Source organism: Herpailurus yagouaroundi, unplaced genomic scaffold, assembly GCF_014898765.1.
Source record: "Herpailurus yagouaroundi ecotype Mexico unplaced genomic scaffold, PumYag 100, whole genome shotgun sequence".
NCBI lineage: Eukaryota > Metazoa > Chordata > Mammalia > Carnivora > Felidae > Herpailurus > Herpailurus yagouaroundi.
In genome coordinates this window covers 66324195-66348905 of record NW_024412391.1, presented here as the reverse complement: position 1 = coordinate 66348905, position 24711 = coordinate 66324195, and the positions used below count along the sequence as shown (strand labels likewise).

The 24711-nt window shown below is 37.8% G+C and overlaps 1 protein-coding gene across 9 annotated transcripts in view; it reads left to right on the top strand.

The window, feature by feature from the left end:
• The window catches only part of CDK14 (cyclin dependent kinase 14), a 633016-nt gene that overhangs the window by 412796 nt on the left and 195509 nt on the right, over positions 1 to 24711 (top strand). The gene's annotated exons all lie outside the window — the stretch shown is intronic.

The window sequence follows — 24711 nt, the reverse complement described above, 5'->3', positions numbered from 1 at the left end:
GGAAAAACAATCTGGGAAAAACTTAATCAAGGTCCTAAGTTTTTTTGTTGTTGTTGTTTTTCCACTCCCATACTCTTTATAGCCATTACAGTACTGCTTCCTGTGATAAATGAAAGCGTGAATTGTCACAGGGTGTTACTTGGTAGGTCATGAGGGCCCTCATTTGCTCACCCTCCTTTTCTTCCTTACTTGACTAACAGGTTCACAGATGTGTCAGACTAAAAAAGATGGTGAAAAAGAAGCCATAGTGTGACATATCTGAGGACAAGAGAGGAGGTGGTGACACTTCTTAGCAAATCCTCAGGCAGAATGTTATCCACAAAGTAGATTTTTATAACTCAAATTCTGCCATTTTTTTTTTCCATTTGCAATGTGCTTCAGCATGTAAGTCTTTTATTCTTCACAGTCTCACCTATGTTATCTCTTGTGGTAGGCAGCATCTAAGATGGTTTCTAGTGATCTCCACCTCCTGGTATTTATGCCCTTGTGTAATCCCTTCCCCTTGAGTGTCAGCTGGACCCAGAGATTTGCTTCTTATGGACTATGGCAAAAGTGATGAGATATTTGATGTGATATTAGTTACAAAAAGATTACTACTTTCTCTGCTCTCTTACTATCTCACTGACTGAGTAGTCTTTTTATTTAATTTTCAAGTTCTTATTTAAATTCTAGTTAGTTAACATATATGGTAAATTTGGTTTTAGGTGTAGAACTTAGTGATTCATCACTTACATGTAATACCCAGTGCTCATCACAAGTGCCTGCCTTAATACCCACCACCCATTTAGCCCATCCCCCACCCATCTCCCTCCATTAACCCTCAATTTGTTCTGTGTAGTTAAGAGTCTCTTAGGGTTTGCTTCCTTCTCTTTTTTTCCCCTTCTCCTATGTTCATCTGTTTGTTTGTTTCTTTTTTTTTTTTATTTTTTTTTTCAACGTTTATTTATTTTTGGGACAGAGAGAGACAGAGCATGAACGGGGGAGGGGCAGAGAGAGAGGGAGACACAGAATCGGAAACAGGCTCCAGGCTCTGAGCCATCAGCCCAGAGCCCGATGCGGGGATCGAACTCACGGACCGCGAGATCGTGACCTGGCTGAAGTCCGACGCCCAACCGACTGCGCCACCCAGGCACCCCTCTGTTTGTTTCTTAAATTCCATATATGAGTAGAATCATATGGTTTGTCTTTCTCTAACTATTTTACTTAACATAATACACTCTAGTTCCATCTATGTTGTTGCAAATGAAAGATTTCATTCTTTTTAATGGTGGAATAATATTCTATTGTGTGTACATGTGATGTATATATATATATATAGAGAGAGAGAGAGAGAGAGAATGTGACATATATATATATACACACACACACACACATACATATATATATACATGTATATATATATATATATGTGTGTGTGTGTGTATGTGTGTGTGTGTGCGTGTGCGTGTGTGTGTGTGTGTATCTTCTTTATCCATTCATCAGTCAATTGACATTTGGGCTGTTTCCATAATTTGGCTATTGTTGATAATGCTGCTGTAAACATTGGGGTGCATGTGCCCCTTCGAATCAGTATTTTTGTATCCTTTGGGTAAATACATAGTAGTGCAATTGTTGGGTTATAGGGTAGTTCTATTTTTAACTTTCCGAGGAACTTCCATCCTGTTTTCCACAGTGGTTGCACCAGTTTGCATTCTCACCAAGAGTATAAGAGTGTTCTCCTTTCTCCACATCCTCATCATTGATTGACTCTGAGGGGAACCAGTCCACATCTTATAGGTTGTTCTGTGGAGGAACCCACTAGTCACAAAACTGATGTTTCCAGCCGGCAGCCAGTGAAGACCAAAGGGTTCGTAATAGCTTCATTAGTTCTGTGAGTGAGCTTGGAAGTAGATCCTCCCCTATTTGAACTTTCATGTGAGAACACAGTCATAGGTAATAGTTTCCTTGGTGCCTTGTGAGATACCCTGAGCCAGAGGTACCCAGCTAAGGTGGGCCTGGGTTCCTGACCAACAAAAACTGTGAGATAATAAATGTTTGTTACTTAAAGCCCCTAAGTTTTGGAATGACTTGTTCTACAGCAATATATAACTACTACATCTCCTTTGGTCCCATGACCAAGAAAGGGGAGATACTATTACTCTAGTTATACAGTTGAGGGAATTGTCTTCAAAGATTATATGAACTTCCCTAAGAAAGACATGTTTCATAAGTACCAGAACTGAGCTCAAATTCTAAATCTGATGACTCTTCCACAAAAATACTTTTTTGTTTTGTATTTGTTGTTTTGTTGTTTTTGCTCTGATTCATAACCAGGAGTGTGTGTTAGAGTGACTTGGGAATCATTTCCTGTATATTCATTCTTTGGGCCTCACTAGGGGCCTTCCGAATCAATCTCCAAGGATGGGACCGTATGCATTCTAACAAACAAGAAGGCCTTGGTTAATGAGTCCTCTTGATTAAGAACATCCACTCTAAAAGGTACATGTCCAGGGGTGCCTGGAGGCTCAGTTGGTTAAGTATCCGACTTCGGCTCAGGTCACGATGTCAAGGTCCATGAGTTTGAGCCCCGAGTCAGGCTCTGTGCTGACAGCTCAGAGCCTGGAGCCTGCTTCAGATTCTGTGTCTCCCTCTCTCTCTGCCCCTCCCCCACTCATACTCTGTCTCTCTCTCTCTCTCTCTCAAAAAAAGTATAATAAAATAAACATCAAAAAAAATTTTTTTATGGTACCTGTCCTGCCTTGAAACACTATGGATGTTTTAAATTTTCTGGCCTGATAGGACAATCTAAAAACCTCGTTGGTGCAGATACCCTATCCAGAATGTAGAAATCACTATTCAGTCAGACTGAGCCTATGTTTCTTATAGGGGTACTTTTAATATGACCCTCAAGAGACCTGCCCATATAACAGGAGTGTCTTTCACATGGGAGTGTCTTTCACATGGCTTTGTGTTAAGAATATTAGAGTGTCTTTCACATGGCTTTGTGTTAAGAATATTAGATGTCTGGGGCACCTGGATAGCTCAGTCAGTATAAGCATCCAACTTCAAATCACATCATCATCTCTCAGTTTGTGAGTTCAATCCCCATGTCAGACTCTGTGCTGACAGCTCAAAGCCTGGAGCCTGCTTTGATTCTGTGTCTCCCTCTCTCTCTGAACCTCCCCTGCTCACATTCTGTCTCTCTGTCTCAAAAATAAACATTAAAAAATTTTAAAAAAGAATATTAGATGACTGTTATTAGAATATGAACACAAGCAAACAAAGAGTTGTAATCATTATATCCTGGCACTATAACTTCTGTCTGGCCGGATCACTTGATTAATATGCTGTTTCTCTCCCTCATTTTGCAACTTACATTTTCTTATGCCTTACAAGACTTTACCCACAAAGATAAATCTGTCCACGCTGTTAATCTTTTTGTGAGGCATGGGTTCATTTAAAATCTGACCTTGTATCATTTCCTGCCCAACTCCCTACAAGGAAAAAACAATTTTTCTAAAACCTTCTCAAAACATTCTATCCTAAATTGATCTCATGCCTCATTATCATATATCTTGATAAAAAGAAATGGCTGTTTGATTAAAATTTATCTTATAAAATAATCTACTCAAGTCATTGGAGCAAGTCCCCTAGAGAACAATTTTATACGAAGTCAAGTTAACAGGTTATCTGACCTTGGAGCTGAATTCGTCCTCTGTCTCACTCATCTCTTCTGACAATAACAGTCATGTTTTCTGTGTAATGTATAGGCTGTGACATTTTTGTGTTCTTCCTAAAATCTCTTTGTGAGTTTAGTTGTCCTGGAGAAGTATTGAGAACTATCTATTTTAAATGTACCATTCAAGGAATTTTTTCTTATTATAGTGCCTGATGTAACTCAGTCTTCTGTTCATTTTGAATAACTTCTAGATATTAAAATTGTCAGCAAACTTGAGTCTCTGGGAATATATGCTTCTCCAGGACAAGATGAAATGTCACTCTGGCCTTTCATGCTAATCAACCCCTGGTAAAGATGCAAGAATTGGTTTGGGTACACAACCCATGCTACAGAATTCTAGTGCCTTCACACCTGCCAGGAGCTCCTCTTCTCTTACGTCTAATGTCTAAATACGACCCCTCCTTCTAAATACTAGAAATGTTCCCCTCTCCACCAGTGAATTCTTCTCTGATTTCCCAATTACACATGCTCTTTCCTCCCATTGGACCTTTTGGTCTTTACACAAACCTCTCTGCTGTCTTCTTTTAGTTCTGACCTTGTTGGCTATTGTTTTTGCTCTTCTCCCCCTAATTTTCCCACAGTACAGTTTAGTATTTGGAAGGATGGGTGGGGAACAGAGAACTTTATGCAAATGAAGCATTAACATGCACTCTGACACTGCAGAGATATTGACTCATGATGATAGAATTACTGTGGATAGACTATTGCATTTCTTAAACTTCACTGTCTTTTTTTTTTTTAATTTTTTTTCAACGTTTTTTATTTATTTTTGGGACAGAGAGAGACAGAGCATGAACGGGGGGAGGGGCAGAGAGAGAGGGAGACACAGAATCGGAAACAGGCTCCAGGCTCCGAGCCATCAGCCCAGAGCCCGACGCGGGGCTCGAACTCACGGACCGCGAGATCGTGACCTGGCTGAAGTCAGACGCTTAACCGACTGCGCCACCCAGGCGCCCCACTGTCTTCTTTTTAAAATGTGTCTTTTGAGGAAACTTTACGGGGATGGCATTAAGAACCACTTTGAAATTTAAACTCAAGTTTTTCTCCTTTTCTTTACTTGCTTAAAAATAGATATACGTTCATATTTTCCTTTAGGTTTTCCTTTTGCAGTTCCTTGTTCTAATAATGTGTAAATCACTAGCAGCAGATGTCATGTAACATTTGAATGCAGAGTCCTTTTTATTGAAGCTCAGTAGAACAAAATACTATCAGTTTGTTGTAAGTAACTTCCAGTATTAAAAATGTTTCCTGTTAGCCAAGTGAAAAGTAAAGAGCTGGAAGGTGTTAATCAAATCTTTTTTGGAAAAAAATATTAGGTTCCTATCTCAGATCCCATTTTACTCCCAATAAGATAAAATACTGTTTATCTATCATATGGAATAGTGATATGTGCACATTTTGATCGTAATATTGACTCTTGGGTGATTCAGTTCATTCAGCAGTTGTGAGTGTCCATCATACACCTGACAGTGGGCTTCAGTGAATTTCTATTTTAAAGAAGTTTGGCAAAATTTTTGTTGAGTTTTCTTTTTATTATTCAGAACTAGGAGTGCCATACTGATGAAGTCAGGAAGCTAAAATCATAAAGGAAATAAATTTGATTGCCAATTCCTTATTAATTTTCTCCCTTATAGTGAAAATTGTTTTTAGACATAAATAATCAACAGACAGAGTGGCTTGTCTCATAATTTTGATCTCTTAATATGCCATGATGTCAAATTAGCTATGACACGGGAAATGTGTTAGCTTTAATAAAATTATAACTCTCTAGCCAAAAAAAAAATTAAACAAATGTAGTACCATTTGTATTAAGCTCAATTTTTGCAAGCAATAAAATTGATGCTTTTACAGAGGAACCCTGTGTATCTTCTGCTCAGTTTTGCTATGAACTTGAATCTACTCTATAAAATAAGGTCTTAGAAAAAAAATACTCTAGATGCATCAAAGCAAAAATCCATTCTCCTCTTCTGAGTCAAATGTAAGATTCCCCTTTCAGGAGTTTTATCTTCTTTCTGTCAGCGAGCCACTATGTGGAAGGGAATAGACACTTGGGCAATAACAATATTCATTGCTTGGCAATGTAATGGTAGGTGTGCTGGATGGGGCAGGAGATACCAAGATAAATAAAATCCAGCCACGGAAACAAAGGAGCTAATGGTATAGTAACAAGATCAATGTGAGGCATTAAAAACCTATCCGTAATCAGTACTTTGGGAGAAGGATGTGGAGCATTGCCAATGATCATTTTTCTTCCTGTGTATTTGAGTTGGTATGAATTGGCTACAATGGGGGCATTCATTTAGTTGAGCAGACCTGTATCAACATTACTTCTAAAAAGTAAGAGGCGCTATATTACATTATCCATCACACAAAGCTCAGTGACTTTTATAGGAAATAATGACTCTTTGGTTCAGGTCATGACCTCATGGTTTGTGAGTTCAAGCCCCATGTTGGACTCTGCATGGACAGCATGAAGCCTGCTTGGGATTCTCTCTCTCTCTCTCTCTCTCTCTCTCTCTCTCTCTGTCTCTCTCTCTCTCTTTCTCTCTCCCTCTCTTTTTGCCCTTCCCCTGCTCATGCTTTCTCTCTCTCTTTCTCTCAAAATAAATAAACTTAGAAAAGAATGAATCTTTTACCTTCGAGTTTTAAGACAGTGAGTGGCTAGGGGCGCCTGGGTGGCGCAGTCGGTTAAGCGTCCGACTTCAGCCAGGTCACGATCTCGCGGTCCGTGAGTTCGAGCCCCGCGTCAGGCTCTGGGCTGATGGCTCAGAGCCTGGACCCTGTTTCCGATTCTGTGTCTCCCTCTCTCTCTGCCCCTCCCCCGTTCATGCTCTGTCTCTCTCTGTCCCAAAAATAAATAAAAAACGTTGAAAAAAAATTAAAAAAAAAAAAAGACAGAGAGTGGCTTATTTTTTAAAAACATAAATATTTTCTGACTTACAAATAGTGAATTATTATTTACTGGTAAACCATTTTGTCTCAGCCACCACTTTAGCATTCTTTAACACCAATTTGAAAAAAAAAATGACTGAGGTATTCAATGAAATGCTTTTATTTTCTCTACTAATATTTATATTTCTTTGTCTTCTAGTTTCCAAAGAAATGATTTTATTCATAAAAATGATACAAGAAGCAAGCTGGGTTTAAAAAAAAAATAAGCCAACTGCTTACTAATTCTTTGCTCAGAAAGTTAGAGAACTGAATGAAACACAACAGAATGCTCATTTCCTCCTGACTTGTGACTTACCATCCACTGGTGGGCCTGACCCAAGAACTGAGTTTGACAAATGCCAGGAATCTAGCCTATAATTTGAGTTTAGTGTTCAAAACCATCTATTAAAGTAAAAAGATCTACAGACATGTCTTCGACAGGCTACTTCCATTTCACTGCTCAATATTTTACTGTCTCTTCTCATGTGATCTTGCCCCCAAAACATCTGTGCTTTACTTCTCGCTGATGTGCACATTTATTCCAGTTTGTTTCCACTGATGTCAGCTGGGCCTGACAAGCCAAGCCTTATGTTTATAGCATTGGGATAGGATCCAAGAAAGTATTAGAAGGACTTGGCTACTCCTGCAGGTACAGAAAAAAATGCTGAGATTCCCATTGGTATAAGTCACTCATTAAGGTGCCGCTCCAATGTCAAACAAGAGTACTCTGACTTTGTTCCTCCCACATACCCCAGGCTGCTCTCTGATAAATTTTTATGCTTTATGGCTGCTTGTGACAATATTTAGGGCATTTTAGAAAATAGAAAAAGACAAAGATAAGAATTCGTTTTGAGGTTTTTTTCCAAACCCTCAAAAAAAGGAAGTATTCTAAGTGAGGTCTTCACATTTAGTGACAACTTCAAAAGAGCAACTTATAAAGGGAATGATTCAGATTACTTCAGTGTGCTTCAGGAAACTACCATGAGTTTGAAATATTAACTAAGAAGATTACACATTTTCAAATCAATACATTTCTAAGTCGTTTTATTCATATTTCTTGGTCTTCACTGGAATAGAATATATGAGAGCAAGAGTCATATGGCAGATCAGTTTTCAGAAATATGTAACTAAATGTTGAAATGGGAAGTGAAACCAGCAGGCAAAAATGTTATTCTTTATTTGTTATTGCTTTTAGTTTTCAGTCTCAGAATTTTTGAAAACTCAATATTTACTTTTATGCTCTTCATCAGCTTTTGGTTAGAAATGCTTCCTTTTCTTTTGTTCTGGTTCATATATTTATGACAGAATTTTATCCCAATGAAATTGGCTTTTAGATATTGTAAAGGAATGGTAGTACACTGTCTAGGATGACAGATTAATTATCTTCTTTTCCCCTTAAGGAGACCAGTAAGAATTTGAAGACATATTGGTGCTGATAGCTTACCCCTAAGGTCTGTGTGTTCTACCAAAAATAATGAAAAAAGGAAATTCAGTCCTGCTACTGACTCTCAGGATACACAGCTTTGATAATACCAGCCTGTCGTTTCAGATGATAAGATAAAAAATTCACTCAGAAAAGAAAGAAGAACACAAATGAAGAGATTTTATCCACAGTGTGTTGCAGCATAACCTGCTGGAGAAATAATAGAGTGATAAGAAAACATCAAGGTACCTTCAGTGGTAGATCTGCTTTTTATTTTTTCCTTTCTTGGGGAAGGCGATACTTTTTTCAAATGTGAATATAAAAAGATGCTTTCTTTTTATCCTATCACTGTGTCCTTTTCTTCTGAGTAGTATTTAATTAATTCCACTGATGCCCCAAGGGGAAATTAGGATACATTGTGGGAATTTGTGTATTCACCTCCTAGTGATGTCTGAGGAACAAAATCGGTTGACCGGAATGCTTTGTACTGCCTCCATTAAAACAACTCACACATAAAGCTTTCCCATAACTGTAGATAGAGAGCTTAAACCCAATTGTTGTCTTCAAATCTCTTTCTCTTTGCATCACACTGTGTTTAAGCCTAGTATATCACTTTACAACCCATAATAATTTTATAGAATTATGACCCTAAGAAGTGATAGGTAATAAATATAAAAGTATGTCAAGGATTTTTTTAGATAAATTCTGGAATGAAATCTTATGATCTCTGGACTGGTTTTGGGAAAACCCAACTTCTCATCCTATTTTTATTTATAATTGGATATGTTTAAGTAGGATTCAGTTTCTTCACCTATGGAATGAGGTTAAAGTATGCATAGCTTTCAAAACATTTTTTTGGTAATATAGTTTTTTAAAATGAAATCTCAGCTATAATCCTGAGACTCCAAATTGCACCTGCTTAGCTTCTATTCTTCACTCCCACAATAGCCTTGATATGCCTGCAGGAAATTGTAGGACTCCAACGAACATAGTTTGAGAACCACTGGGCTAGATGATCTTTATGGTGTCTCCAAAATTTTTAATTTTCTCCACGTAGTTATTTTATGTGCATAATATCTATATATTTTAACACTAATGTCATAAGGGTTCCTTTATGCCTCAATATTTTAAATATATTGCCTTCATTAAAATATTTATCCTTGTCTTCTGGTTTCCTTTAGTTATTTGGTTATTTTGGTCACTGTGTAATACAGATAAATATTTTAATCCCATAGCAATTTTTTCATAGCTCATAGTATGAATTGCCTTTCAGTAAAACTAAGGATTTGTGGACTAATTAAATCAATATTTATTGAATATATACTTTCTGACAGATATTGTATTAGAGCCCAGGATGCACAAATAAATAAAGCATTGTCTCTATCTTCAAGAATGTCACAATCTGGCCAGGGAGAAAGACAGGAAACACGTAGTTAACATACCATGGGGTATCAAGAGCTGAGTTCTAGCCTCATACATGCAGTCTCCTGACTGATTCATGTGCTTAGATATCTAAGAACATTCCCCTGACTTTCAAATGGTAGCAAAAATTATTAGTTAGCAGATTGGTTTGGTTACTTCAAAGGAGGCAAAAATAGCATATCCCAAAGAAAAATAGGTGGCTTTTTTTTTCTCAGTTCAAGCTGGTGTGTCCATAAGTTCATCCATATGATGATCTCACTAGACACAGAAAAATAATTAACTAAAATTCAATACCCATTTATTAGCAGAACTCTCATTAAGCTAGGAATACAAGAGAATGGACTAGAGATATCTACAAAAAAACATTATATGTAATGGTGAAATTCTGAATGCTTTGACTCTGACTTTCAGAACAAAGCAAGTATGTCGTCCACTCCCCTTACTCCCATTCAGCATGTTACTGGAGGCAAGTTCAATAAGACAAAAAAAAAAAAAAAAAAGACCTAAAGATACACAAACAACATGCTTAACTCTGTAGAAAATCCTAGGAAGCAACAACAACAACAAAAAAAAAAAAAAACAGAAAAAACAGTATATAAAAATCAATTGCATTTTTACATACTAGTAACAAATAATCTGAAGTTTTAAAATACCATTTAAAATAGCATCAAAATAATGAAATACCTAGAGTTATATATCCAATAAAATATGTTCAGCATTTGTATTCTGCAAATTATAAAATACTATGGAATGAAATTTTAAAAGATTTACATAAATTGAAGGATATACCATGTTCATCAACTAGAAGACTCAGTATTATTGTGAAGTCTCCCAAAATTGATCTCCAGATCTGTTGAGACAAAGAAAAGATAAGGCAACAACTGTAAGAAAGGTCCTGATTGATGAAATCTAGAATAAAGAACAAGTGTGTTATGTATCAGACTGAGGGAATGGTGGTATTGGCAAGGAGCAATTTCTACTTTTTCTTTTAAGCTGAATATAAGCAGGATCAATAGTAGGACAAGTTTTTTGTTTTTTTGGGTTTTTTTTAAATTTTTTTTTAATGTTTATTTATTTCTGAGACAGAGGGAGACAGAGCATGAGTGGGGGAGGGGCAGAGAGAGAGGGGGACACAGAATCCGAAGCAGGCCCCAGGCTCTGAGCTGTCAGCACAGAGCCCGATGTGGGGTTCGAACTTACAGACTGCGAGATCATGACCTGAGCCGAAGCCGGACGCTCAACCGACTGAGCCACCCAGGCGCGCCCCTTTTGTTTTTTTGTTTTTTTTTTTTAATGGACTTGAAGGAAGACTCTTCCTTAAAGACTATCAGTTGATGTCATCTTCTGGTAGTAAGTTGTTGGTAAGTTAGATGAACTGGAATCTAAAGGACACAAGAGAAGGTCTGAAATAACATGGTGAGCAATGTGCCAGACTGACAATGAGAGATGAATAATGAAATTATTGAACTGCAGTAAGAGCCTATTTGAGGCTCAAAGTTGCTACATTCTTCAATGGCTGGTTGTTAGTCAGGATCTAATCTGGAGTCAATAATCACACTAATTTGAACAAGGATGGCTTAATATAAAGCATTATTAACTATTTATAAGAAATTTGCTATTAAGAGAGTATAGAAAAGAATTCTAAAGAATATCCTAAAGCTGATGTAGAGAACCGAAGGAAGGAACAAACTTGGAAAGGGTTTCAGATCTAATTGGGGTTCAGATTTGGGGTTCAGATCTAATTGGAAAAGGTGTGGCTGCAGCCCACTGGTTGGCAGAAAAGCTCATTGGTTGTCCCATTCCTGAGCTGGTCCACAACCACAGGACGGGCTGGTGCATGGAACTGATGACCAAGGCTAGCTAGATGGGAACCTTCCTCTGGGCTGCCTGTGGGCCTAGGCTAGTGGGCAAGGCATTGCAAGCAGGAACTACCCTCTTGGGTTTGGTGGGCAGTTAGGAAACCTCTGGCTAACGTTGGAAAACTAGAAGGGAGCACCATTGGGTGACCTGGCAGGTACACTGATGGAAGTCATGTGCCACTGCATGAAGCTAAGATCCTTCTTCCTTCAGGGTCTTCAGCGCCATCTACTGACAAACAGTATTGTGTCAGCTGGCAAGGGAGAAATATTCCAGTATCCTATGCAGGCACTTGAAACTGGGTAGCATTACATTGATAAAGGAAACCATCCTTCACTTCTGCCCTGAGTACTTATTAATGATTTCAGGGATCTTATTTCCTTTTAAGTCATCTGTGAACACATCTACTAATTTTATTAAATGTTATTATTATTAAATAAAGGAGAAAAAAATCTTACACGTTATGAGTCAAAGGAAGAGCAAGAGTACAACTCCAGCACAGTTAGAACTCATGGCCGCAGAGCCTCAGAACATAAGCGATTTAAAGCTGAGTTTGCTGCACTTGGATAAAATGACACATTTTGGCAGAATTTTACAGTTTACAATTTCACATTCCAGGGTGTGGCTGCTGTACCATTCTGACACAGAATTAGCATCTCTAATTAATGTTATGTAAAACAGAGGCTTGTGAGGCACAGCCCTAGGAGCCGGTTCTTTATGAGGCAAATAGTATTTTTAGGACCAAACCGGATTTTTCTTTTAGGGTCCACATGGCACTAAACAGATGGTGATGTGGGTGGCTGTGGTTTAAGATCTGAAGCGGTTCATAAAGACACCCAGTCTTGTCCTCGTCCCACCCTAGAGGCGGTGATGGCTATAGGCTAGTCCAGGCAACTCTGCAGCGGGATGGTGTCAGCCATCCCCGTAGGCGGACACTGCTGGACCCCGCAGACAGGCAGAGCCCTATACTACAGGGCCTCTGGGAACTTAGACTGCTCTAGCCTGCTGGCAGTGTTCATAATTAGCATAACCATGCCTATTTTAATCTGAAAAGGAGCTTAGAACTTTTTTTCCCCCCAGAGCTCTCTTTAGCTCTTAAAGGTGTAACTGAATGTTGAAACTACCTTTCCCCAAAGGTCCCTACTTTTAATTGTTCTTTAAAATTCCAATGTGTCTGCCGCCTAAGCTGCATTTATCCAGAAACTTGGATTCTGGGTAGTTGATGGAGAGAGGGAGGGAAGGAAAAGTCATTTAACATGTGCTCATTTCTTTTTCTCCAGAAAAAACGTTATATATATTCTTTGTGATAGAAATTCCTTACTACCAACACCTATAGTACCAAATTTGTTTTCTTAATTTGATCACATCCCATTGTTCTTAGCATTTGCTCTCTGTGTCAATGTCCCATTCCATTTATTTTAAATTTGTTTGATCTTTTTGTCTTTTTTGATTTATTAAATTAAAAAGCACTCTAAATTCCACATGCGTTGGAATTATGTAAATTTAGAAGTTAAAATTTCCTCCAGAAGCACTGCAATCCTGTCTCTGGTACTTTTGTTAAAAATATCAAGCATATTCTTTCTCCTGTGCTTATGCAGTCATTCACACAAATAGTATGTATTGTGAGTGATGAGTGTTTCACCAAAAAAAATGTTGCAAACATTATTTTCAACTTGCTCCATTTTCTGTTAACCACCTGATCGTGATCCATTCTCCGGCTGTTACATATTTATCCCACCTAGTCCTGAAAATTTAGGTAGTTCCCAGGTTCCTACCATCATGGAAGAAAGTCTGCTGCAGGAACATCCTAGTTTATACCCAGAGCTTTATGCAGTCATACGTTATCTCTGCAGAAATGATTCCCTGAAGACTGCTAGGTGCATCTTGAACCTTTTTATAAATTTTGACAAATCATCTCCAAAAATGTTGGTCCATTTAATACTCCCCCTTAACAAGGATGCATGTGCTCTCCTGTCCCACTCTGATGCAAGGATTACTGATTCTCCCCAGAAGCTCCTGTTGGAACTTGTCAGTGTTATCATTTAGCCCATGATTTGTTTTCCTGAGCTAGAATTGTAGAGAAGGAGAAATAATTTTCCCTCTACCCTTCTGAGTTCTTAGCTGAAACCCATGTAATGAAAGACTAACAGGACAAAAAGAAACAAGTTTATTAACATCCATACCCCATGTATATATGGATGATACCCAGGGAAAAATTCCTAACTCTCCCGGGTGGCTTAGGATTCATTCCTAAATACGTCCTTAATAGGGAAAGGAGAGGAGAGATGTAGGCCTCTTAGAGGAGAATAAATTATTTTTAGGAAAGATAAATGGGCCCTTAAAAGAATAGGTGGAAAGTATGATAGTTTGTGATGAAGTTGGTCTCTGTGTGGTGTCTACTTCTACTGTCCTATGGTAAAAGTCAGTCTTTCATGGCTGATGAAGCTTCCTTTCAAGGAGGGAATTTATGACAATTAACTTCCTTTTAGAGGATTTGTCTTTATGCAGATGAGGGGAGTTCAGAGAGAGCCTCTGCTGGCATTTGCTGATTCTCAAGTGGCTCAGCATAAAAGTCATTCTACGAAAGTGTCATACTTTGTAGTGGAATGTTCTGCCACTCTTCAGACAGAGTAAACCCAACAAAAGTTTGTTTCCTGTCTTAGATAATTTACCACAGTAGCATTATTCCCTGGGGACAGTATTCTGACCAGACCTTCTTGGGAGTTACAACAGCACGGTGCTTGTAGTCAGGTATGGGCCATATTGCTAAATTAACGAGGGTCAGATGTCTGTATCCTATGGAACAAGAGATACAGTTATGATCGGTTTTGTTTTGTTTTTTTTCTAAACAGTATACATTTCCAGACAGAACACTGCTAGATGCTTTTATAAAATGTGTAACAATCAGATAACTGTTACCAGTAATTGACAGTCAAACAGATCCATGGCAGCTACAGCCACCCACCACAGGAGCAAAATAAACTTGTTATTTTTCCTTTTTTTTCCCAGATGAATAGAAGCCTCAGATTCATTTCAGCTGGATAGAATCAAAAAGCCTTCAAGCTAGCAGCTGTCAATAAACTATTTGTTTTTTTTCCCTTATAAGACAATATAACACCATTAAAGACAGTGAAAACAGGAGTGGTGGGGGAACCCTAACATCTCCTTTATTTTCTTTTTTATACATGTCCTCATTTTAATCCGTCAGTATTTTTCATGGTTGAAATCCTTTTATGAAAATATACAATTTTACACCCTTATTTTTTTTTTCACTTTAAACACAACCTTTGAAATATTCCATGTAATATTTGCAGCCTGTTGTGGTCACCATGTGTTAGTTCAGGTAGGAATGGCGGTGGCCTCCCCCAAAAAAAGACCTTTGCCTCTTTGAATGTCCTACTGCTGAAATAGCATTGCTCATTCTGGGCACACCAGAGCCTTGCAGAAGGTCTGGGAATGTGAGCCAGGGGAGCAAGAAGGCCAGAAAACATGGATAGTGGTTGGTGTCTGCTTTCGCTGCAGTAACTCCACTAGGGAATTTGTTGTTTGACATTTCACGCAACTTAGCTGACTCAAGGTTAAGCCAGCTAGCCACCTGAAATTGTGAGTGTAGTGTGGCAGGATGGATAATCAGAGTAATAAAGGGTGAGAGAAAGACAGGCAGGTGAAGGAAAATGAACAAACGGCTACCTGAACAAGGACTGCAGCTTTTGATTCAAGTTTAGAATAAAAGCCAAAATGAAACTTCCTTAAATTCAGACTACGTTTAACAGCATTCATTCTTGTGTGTTTGTTATTCATTTTTCTCTTTCCTTCCTTCGTCCCTCCCTCCCTTGTTTGCGTTATATCCTCCAATGCCTATTGGGCAGTAGTTTGTTTGTTTGTTTGTTTGTTTTTATCTAAACAACATTAAAACCATAATCTTGAAGGGATTGGAGCCTATCAAAGTGAGTGAAGGAGAATTTGAAGTTTGAAAAAGCAATTCAGTTACCTTTTCCTTGTTACTGTCAGAATACTTAATTACCTCTGATGTTTTAAATAACATTTTTGGAATGTATGATGATTTTATATTTAAGAGAAAATATTGAATTAACTAAATTCTTAGAAAGTCTACCCTGGAACAAGAGTGCAAAATTTCATTTTATGCCTTATTTTCACTTCTTGAGGCCATATCTCTTTTGAAAGAGTTTAAGTTGCTTTTGAAATATAATTGACATGCGATATTTAAAGTGTACGATTAAGTGTCGCCATGTGTATATACCCATGAAACCATCATCACAATCAGGACAGTGAATATACCCATCATCCGCAGAAGTTTCTTCACACCTGTTTGTTATCTCCCTATCCTTCCCTGTATCCCCACCCCCTTCATTCCCAAACAAACACTTATCTGCTTCCTGTCACAATAGATTCGTTTGCATTTTCTTAAATTTTGTATAAATGGAATATAGAGCATAGACTCTTTTTTGAAGAGAGGGGTTCTGTTTTTGTCAGGGAACTTAACTATTTTTATATTTATCTGTGTTGTTTGTCTGTAGTATCAGTAGTTCGTTCTTTTTCTGTTGCTGAATTACCTATATCCCATTGTGTGGATATACCACAATTAGGTTATCCATTCACTTGTTGACATTTTGGTTATTTCCAGTTTTGGTGTGTCTGGTTATTACAAACCAAAGCTGCTATTAATAAGTCCTTATATGGCCAGCATTTCCTTTTTCCTTGGCTAAATACCTAAGAATGGAAAGGCTGGATCATCTGGTGGGTGTTTAACTTTTTAAAAACCTGCCAATCCGTTTTCCCAGGTTGTAGCATTTTACACTGCCACCGTCAGCATATGAAAGTTCCATGTCCACATCTTTAATTTTAGACATTTTACTAGGTGTGTATTCTATATAAAAAAATGCTTAGATATATAGAGAATTTATCAGATATATGATTTATGAGATTTTTTTTTCCAGTTCCTGGCTTGTCTTTTTGTTCACTTAATAGTTTCTTTTGAAGAGCAGTAGTACATAATTTTGTTGAAGACCAAAGAAATGTTGGGCTTATTTCTTGGTCACAAAAATTTTCTTCTGTGATTTCTAGAAGTTATAGCTTTAGGTTTTATATTTAGGTCTCTGATCTGTTGTTAGTTAATTTTTGAATGTGGTGCCAGAGATAGATCAAAGTTCCTTATATAGTTTTACAGCTGTTCAGTACCATTTGCAAAAAGACTCTCCTATCTGCAGAATTGCCTTTGCAACTTTATTGAAAATCAATTGACCATGTATGTGTAAGTATTAGGTTAGGACTCTTCCATTTTGATGCCAATACCACATTGTGTTAATTACTGTAATTTTATAATGAGTCATAGTTTGGCTATGTAAGTGCTTCAACTTCTTTCTTTTTAAAAGTTGATTGGCTAGTCTAGATCCTTTGCATTCCCATGTGAATTTTAAAATCTGCTGGTCAGTTTCCACAAAAAGCTTGCTGGGTATTTGGGATTATGTTTAATTTATGGATCATTTTGGAGATAATTGGTATTTTAATAATCTTGAGTCTCCTAATCCATAAGCATAGTATAGCTCTCCATTTATTTAAGTCTTCAGTTTCTCTGAGCAATGTTTTGTAGTTTTCAGTGTACAGGTCTTGTGTATCTTTTGGCAGATTTATAGCTATTTAATATTTTTATGCTAATGTAAATTAAAGTTTTTGTTTAAAATTTCTATTGTTTATTGCCAGTATACAAAAATACAATTGATTTTTGTATCTTGATCTTGTATCTTGCAACTTTGTTAAAATCAACTTATTCCAGTAGCTTTTTGGTAGATTCCATAGGTTTTTTTAATGGAAATAATCATGTTATTTGTGAATACATAGTTTTTCTTTTTCCTTCCCAGCATGTAGCCCTTTTATTTCTTTTTTTCACCCAATTGCATGGGCTAGAACCTCCAGTAAAATATTGAGTAAAAGTGGCAAGAGTGGACATCCTTGTTTTTGATCTTAGGGGGAAAGCATTTAGTCTTTGACCATTATGAATGACACTAGCTTAAGTTTTTTGGTTTTTGTTTTTGTATTTTTTTTAACAGACATTCTTTTATTTCTTTTTTAAATGTTTTTATTTATTTTTTATATGTAATTTATTGTCAAATTGGTTTGCATACAATACTCAGTGCTCATCCCAACAGGTGCCCTCCTCAACCCCCAACTCCCCCTCTCCCCTCTCTCCCACCCCCCATCAAACCTCAGTTTGTTTTCAGTTTTTAAGAGTCTCTTATGGTTTGCCTACTTCCCTCTCTGTAACTTCTTTTTTCCCCCCATCCCCTCCCCCCTGGTCTTCTGTTAAGTTTCTCAGGATCCACATATGAGTGAAAACATATGGTATCTGTCTTTCTCTGCCTGACTTATTTCACTTAACACTCTCCAGTTCCATCCACGTTGCTACAAATGGCCAGATTTCATTCTTTCTCATTGCCAAGTAGTATTCCATTGGATATATAAACCACATCTTCTTTATCCATTTGTCAGTTGATGGACATTTAGGCTCTTTCCATAATTTGGCTATTGTTGAAAGTGCGGCTGTAAACATTGAGGTACAAGTGCCCTTATGCATCATTTCCTGTATCCCTATATCCCTTGGGTGAATTCCTAGCAGTACTATTGCTGGGTCATAGGGTAGATCTATTTTTAATTTTTTGAGGAACCTCCACAAAGGTTTTCCAGAGTGGCTGCACCAGTTTGCATTCCCACCAACAGTGCGAGAGAGTTCCTGTTTCTCCACATCCTCTCCAGCATCTGTAGTCTCCTGATTTGTTCATTTTAGCCACTCTGACTGGCATGAGGTGGTATCTCAGTTTGGTTTTTATTTGTATTTCCCTGATGAGGAGTGATGTTTAACAGACATTCTTTATCAGGTTCAGGAAGTTCTTTTTTATTCCTAGCTTGTGGAAAATTGTTATTAAGAGTGGATGTTGGATCTTGTCAAATATTTTTTTGTCATCTATTAAGATGATCATACCATCTTGTATCATCTTGGACAAAATGATATACATATTATTATCTTTATCTGTGTTGCTTTTAAGATTTCTCACCTCTCGTTTCAAATAATTTGATTATGTGGTATTTTGGTGTGCTTTCATCATGCTTTTCTGCTTAGAGTTTATTTAATTTCTTACATGTTAGTTTGTAATTTTCATCAAATTAGGAAAATTTGTTTTAAACATATTTTATTCTGCCTCCCCCCTCATTCCTCTCCTTTGGAGATTGCAATTACATGTTTAGTTGGCCACTTGATTCACTGAGTGTCGCATGATTCACTGATAATCTTTTTCCTTTTCTCTTTTGTCTCCGTGTTTGTTTTTTTTTTTTAATTTTTTTTTTCAACGTTTATTTATTTTTGGGACAGAGAGAGACAGAGCATGAATGGGGGAGGGGCAGAGAGAGAGGGAGACACAGAATCGGAAACAGGCTCCAGGCTCTGAGCCATCAGCCCAGAGCCCGACGCGGGGCTCGAACTCACGGAGCGCGAGATCGTGACCTGGCTGAAGTCGGACGCTTAACCGACTGCGCCACCCAGGCGCCCCATTGTCTCCGTGTTTTAATTCAGAGCATTTCTGTTGCTATGTCTTCAAGTTTACTCATCTTTTCTTCTTCACTGTCTAATCAGTCATTAATCTCATCCAGTGCGTTTATCATCTCACATGTTGTAGATTTTATCTCTAGAAGTTTGGTTTTTTATCTCTTCCCTGTCTTTACTTAATATGTGCAGTCTTTCATCTAGCTTTTTGACATATGGAATGCCTATGTAATAATTTCCTTTTCTACAAATTCTGCAGTATTTGTTATTTCTGGGTCAGTTTGGGGTTTTTTTTAATTGTTTTTTTCATCTCATTATAGTTATATCTTCCTCCTCCTTTGTGTGCCTGGTAATGTTTTACTCAATGCCATACATTGTGAATTTTTTCTTGCCAGATCTTGTATGTTTTTATATTCCAAAACATTCTTCAGCTTGTTCTATGACATGGTCAAATTACTTGAAATAGTTTCATCATTTCAGATCTTGCTTTTAAGTTTTGATAGCAGGACTCAAGCTACATTTAGCCTATGGTGAGTTTTTCTCCAATACTGAAGCAAGGTCATTCTTAGTACTGTAAACATGCCTTGTGAATTTTGAGGTTTTCCTTCTGGCTATCAGAAATATTTCCTTTTCTCAACTTTGCATGAGTTCTGGGCATTGTTTCCTCCAATTGTTTGGGTGATTCTTTCTCTAGCATTGAGTATTTTCCTTAATTTTATGTATTTATCAGTACTTAAAATTTTTTTAATGTTTATTTTTGAGAGAGAGAGATTGACAGAATGCAAGTGTTAGGGGCAGAGAGAGAGAGAGAGAGAGAGAGAGAGAGAGAGAGAGAGATTGAGAGATTGAGAGATTGACAGAATGCAAGTGTGTTAGGGGCAGGAGAGAGAGGGAGACATGGAATCTGAAGCAGGCTCCAGGCTCTGAGCTGTCAGCACAGAGACCAACACGGGGCTCGAACTCCCAATCTGTGAGATCATGACCTGAGCTGAAATCATACACTCAACTGACAGAGTCATTCAGGTGCCCCTGTATTGATCAGTACTTAACTGAAGTTTGCTCTGTTGTTTTTTCCCCCTCTTTTCATCGTGACCCAAAATTTTCTCCAGGCAATAAATTGGATCAATAATAGATTTCATTGTATTTCCCATCTCTCAGGAATCACTCTCTGTCATTGCCTGATATTTAAATAGTTGAGAATCATTATTACATTATTTCATGTTTTCATTGGTGTTGTAGTTGTTACAGCCAGGAGGGTAAGTTTGGTCTTTCTTACTTGATCTTGGCTGGAAGTTGTGACTGTTTCTTCATGCCCCCCACCCCCAGCATTCAGCATGCTGCTAGGTATGTAATAAATATTTTTCAAGAATGAATATAGAGTCACATATGTGCATGTATTTGTGTGTCACACACACATACATACAAGTAAATGGGTGGTGTGTAAGTGAAAGAAAAACATACAACTCACTGAGAGGGTGTGACAGTAAGTAATACATGTCAGACAACAGAGCATTTCTGAGCAGGGCTTTCCTGGGATTTCGTGGTTACTACATGCCCTGGCCAGTCACTCAGGGCACCCATGCTTCTGAATTTACCTTCTTCCTTCATTGCCAAATAGCAGCGATTACATGGACATGAATTGGTTAAATTCTTACTTCTTTCTTTTTTTATTATTTTTTTAATGTTTATTTATTTTAGAGAGAGAGAGAGAGAGAGACAGTGCAAGCAGGGGAGGGGCAGAGAGAGAGGGATACACAGAATCTGAAGCAGGCCCCAGGCTCTGAGCTGTCAGCACAGAGCCCAACATGTGCCTCGAACTCCCCAACGGTGTTAAATTCTTACTTCTCAACTTGATATATCAAAGCCAGTAGGAGAGACATCAAGTCTTCACAACCCCAGAAGTTTCCAAACACACGCTCAGATTTAAAGTCAACAAAACCCAAATTCCCTTCTTCCTTTACTCCTTTTATTTCCTCTTCCTGGGTTTCTGTCCAGTGCCTCCCTCAGGGAGGTCTTAGCAGAACTCCTGATTTGTTCTATGGGTAGTTAGATGCCTACACATCAGCTATTGTTGAACGAATCGATTTTTCACCCTTTCTACTTCGAGTCTTGCTTTCTGACAGCGAATTATTCTTTGCTTACATCTACTGGCTTCCACCATTTATTAAAACTTCTTTGTATTTTATTTTACCTATGCCTCTCAAAATTTTATAAGCCCAGAAACTGAGTCAAGTTTAAAGAACGACATTGTAGAAATCATCAAAGGAAACTGCTAGGTTATTTTCCACAGGAGACCTTTTTTCTTTTTCTTTTAAAATGTTACTGTGGCCTACTCTGAGCTTCTGTTCTTCATAAATAACTCCAGCCTGGTTGAAACCTATTTTCTTATCCTATCAATGTACCAATGTTTTTAAGGAAAGATCTTTATCTAGAACACAGTCTCATTATCCTTGTGTTTTCATTCCTGTTTCCTCTCCTTGATTTGCCTTGAGGTAAGAAAAGGTGGTTCTGAGTTAGGAGAATCTTCGTGTCTGACTATAATAATCACAAACTTTATATAACAAAGTTAATTTGAGGTAACATATAATTAAGACTCAATCTAAAGAGGGTTAGCACTGCAAAGTAGAGAATGCTAGAGTGTGTTCAGCCCTGCATAAATCTGTGTGACTAGTGAAATAACTATTCAAAATTGGAAAATTGGACTGAAAAGTAGGTGACCTAATTTTATTTTCTTGTATAGTTACAGATGTGCTGAGAGTATCACACATAAACTCTTCTGGTGTTTAAGCAGATGACATTTTTGTTAGTTGTCAAGATATTAGAACCTTAAGACATCACACTAAATGACATTTCTTGTCTTCCTGCTGGCTCTATCACTAAACTTTATTAGAATCCAACACTGATTTTTGAAGTCACACATGAGGTGACCCAAGTTATAATACTCATTACCCTGGTATGAGGACAGTTGGGCTTAGGGAAGCAGAGAACATAATTTAACTGCAAAACAAACTTCCTTTGTTTTGTTTATGTGATGCTGTCCACCATTTGACGCTCCTTTCTTCCTCAGATTAGTTTCTATTTCAGGGATTTTCCCTTTCGTAATTTAACACTTCACCATACACATGGGAAAACTGAAACACAAAGGTAATCTGGAACAGAAATAGAGATTACTTTATGAATTTCTTTTTTTTTTTTTGGAGTCAAAACATAAGATCATGTTTAGATGATGTTTTAGCCCATGTCCTTTTTCCAAGATTTTTAATTTTTTTTTTTTACTTTTTATATTTTAAGTAGGCTCCACACCCAGCGTGGAGACCATTGTAGGTCTTGAACTCACAACCGTGAGATCAAGGCCTGAGCTGGGATCAAGAGTCAGATGCTTAACCACACTGAGCCACACAAGTGCCCCCTTCCAAGATTTTTTATAAATGTTAACCAACTCTTTAGCGTTAAATATGCCATTGCATACAATGATGAAAATTTTGTTTTCCTCCTCTTTATTAGAAGACCATATGTTGTCATCAGACTAAAAGTGATATATTAGTGGCAGTTATACTAACCAAGTGTATGGATTTTTAAGCATAAAAGAAACTAATATTTTAGACAAACTTACCTTAGGTTAATTGTCTTAATTAAGCTAAGTTACTACTAATGAAGGTTAGTTGTTTTTATGGTTACAAACACAGACATTTGATTTGAGATGTAAATGTTAAATTCCGCTGTGGTGTGTGCCCTGGAATGTGTGAGGGGACAGCCTGGCTCAGGTGCTAGTTCCTGAGTTCCCACTTGCCCAGCTGTATAAGTCAACCATGTATAATGATTCACTGTTGACTGGGGCAACTGTGATAGCTCCTTTCAGTTCTCAAAGTCTTCAGTTTGTTTCTTATTCATATTTAAACTCATAATCCTTGAAACTAAGTTTTTGAAGTCCTATTCACTGTCACTAATCTTTATTTATATACTTAGTGTATTTCCCTCCTAGCATGCTGTTTTCACCCAACAAAGAATGTTCTGTGTCCTGAGTCATTTGACTTTGCCTCAGTCTATTTGTGCTCTTGCTTGTTGTCTTCCTACATTAGGTGAAGTCCCAGCACCTTGATCTCTTCTCATCTTACTCAAACTCACTCGCCCATTGTTTTTATCAAATCTGGTGTTACTCCTCACCAAGGCCTCCTATTTACCAAGCTCATTCTTTATCTCTTTTTTCTCTCCAGGCCATCACTCCTTCCTCAAGGCACTCCCTGCTTTTTTCACTCCCTTATCCATGTTATGTACATTCCTTGCTGCTATGGGGTCTGCAGCCTCAGGAAGCTCTTCCTTTACTAATTCCTCCTTACTCACTTATCCTATATGCCATCTGCACCCAGTATTGCTCACAATAATTGCAGATACACCCAGCAGCATTTCTCTTCCCAGTGGACAGTTTTATTTATTTATTTTTTTCCAGCCAGATTTTGTATACCTTATTTCATGGAATGTGTAGGTAAGATTCAGTTCTGTGTTTACATACAAAAATACATATGAATATCCTGTAAAACATTTGCTTGCTTTTACATGAAGTATCCTAAAATAAAAGTTGGTTACATATATTAGCAGATTACTGTGTTTTAAGTACATTTTAAGAAATTGGTGGGGGGTTTGGGTTGACATGTAGCATATAAAAATTTCTCCCATTTAAAGTAATTGGAAATAGGGGCACCTGGGTGGCACGGTTGGTCAAATGTCCAACTCTTGATCTTGGCTCAGGTCATGATCTCATGGTTGGTGAGTTCGAGCCCCGCATCAGGCTCTGTGTTGGTGGTGTGGAACCTGCTTGAGATTCTGTCTCTCCTTCTCTGTGCCCCTCCCCCACTTGTGCTCACTCTCTTTCTCTCTCAAAATAAGTAAATAAACTTAAAAAATTTTTAAGTAACTGGAAATATAGTCAGTGGTATTGCACTAGCATTGCATGGTGACAGATGCTACGCTTGAGGTAAGCATAGCAAAATGTATCGCTTTGTGAAATCATTATATTATACACCTGAAACTAATGTGACATCATGTGTCAACTGTACTTCAGTTTAAACAAATAAATAAATTGGGGCACCTAGGTGGCTCAGTCAGTTGAGTGTCCAACTTCAGCTCAGGTCATGGTCTCGCAGCCCGTGGGTTCAAGCCCCACGTTGGGCTCTGTGCTGACAGCTCAGAGCCTGCAGCCTGCCTCTGATTCTGTGTCTCCTTCTCTGCCCCTTTCCCACTCACACTCTGCCTCTTTCTCTCAAATATAAACGTTGAAAAAAATTTTTAATAAATTAAGTAAGTACATATGTACTGAGAAATAGGCTCCCAATTAGCATTTTCATGCAGAACTTTGGCTTTTCAGAAATAGATTACTGACCTAAATTGAGCAATGCCTATCCTAACCATCATTAAATAAATAGACCCCTACTAGTATCACACTGGAGGATCCTGGGTGGAGCCACAGGGAGCCGCCTGTGGAAAAAGCAGCCCTCTAGCCAAATCTCCACCTGCAGAACCATGCCTAAAGGTTAGAGCTTCTGTTCGTGTGAACTATAGTTTGGCAGTTATTTGACACCTGATGTGTTTTCTCTGCTGGCAAAAGCATAATACTCTAGCATGTTTCTACCAGTCATTTTTTTACACATGCCTCTCATTTTACCATGATTCCTGGCAGCCCTTCAGGCCTCTAGTACTGAATTTTGTGTATCACTCGTTTTTAAGGCAGACTATTCCAACATGCTCTCAAGCATTGCTGAAAGTCCATCAAGCCATTATCATAGGTGGTACAGTCACCTAGATGGATAT